The sequence below is a fragment of the Panthera tigris genome (genome assembly GCF_018350195.1).
Source record: "Panthera tigris isolate Pti1 chromosome A3 unlocalized genomic scaffold, P.tigris_Pti1_mat1.1 chrA3_random_Un_scaffold_106, whole genome shotgun sequence".
NCBI lineage: Eukaryota > Metazoa > Chordata > Mammalia > Carnivora > Felidae > Panthera > Panthera tigris.
Window position 1 is genome coordinate 53751 of NW_024962155.1, and position 1123 is coordinate 54873.

The following is a 1123-nucleotide window of genomic DNA, read 5'->3' on the forward strand; positions in this document are numbered from 1 at the left end:
CCCAGCAATAGCACTGCTAGGAATTTACCCAAGGGATACAGGAGTACTGATGCAGAGGGGCATTTGTATCCCACTGTTTATAGCAGCACTTTCAACAATAGCCAAACTATGGAAAGAGCCTACATGTCCATCAACTGATGAATGGATAAAGAAGATGTGGAACAAAGTGATGGTTACCAGAGGGAAGACATTTGGTGGGGAGTGAAATAGGTGAGGGGGATTAAGAGTACACTTACCTTGATGAGCACTGAATAATGTATGGAAATGTTGTACTCTAGAAACTATTCTAACACTGTATGTTAACTAAACTGAAATTAAAAGTAAAATTAAAATAAAAAAAAAAAAAAAGAAGATGTGGATTATATACACAATGGAATACTACTTGGCAATGAGAAAGAATGAAACTTGGCCATTTGCAGCAATGTGGATGGAACTGGAGGGTATTATGCTAAGTGAAATAAGCCAGGCAGAGCAAGATAGATACCATCTATCTTTGGGATGAGCACTGATGGAAACCAGTTTCACAATAAATTATATTTAAAAAATTAAAAATAATAAAAAATAAATAAATGCCAAAAATTTTTTTTTATAGAATTGTGCTCAGATTCCATCCAGCCCTGGAATTTTGTTTGTTGGGAAATTTGAGACTACTGATTCAATTTCTTTACTGGTTATGTATCTGTTCGTATTTTCTATTTCTTCCTGTTTCAGTTTTGGTAGTTTACAAGTTTCTTGAAATTCATCCATTTCTTGCAGATTATCCACTTTTTTGGCATATACTTGCTCATAATATTCTCTTGTAATTGTTTGTATTTCTGCAGTGTTGGTTGTGATCTCTCTTTTTTCCATTCATGATTTTATTTCTTTGGTTCCTTTACCCTCTCTTTTTTTTGATAGCTTTGGCTCGGTGTTTATCAATTTTGTTAATTCTTTCAAAGAACCAGCTCCTAGTTTCATTAATCTTTTCTACTTTTTTAAATTTTATATCATTTATTTCTACTCTAATCTTTATTATTTCCCTTCTTCTGCGGGCATTGACCTTTATTTGCTCTTCTTTTTCCAACTCTTTGATGTGTGAGATTTGGTTGTGTACATGAGACTTTCCTTCTTTCCGGAGGAATGC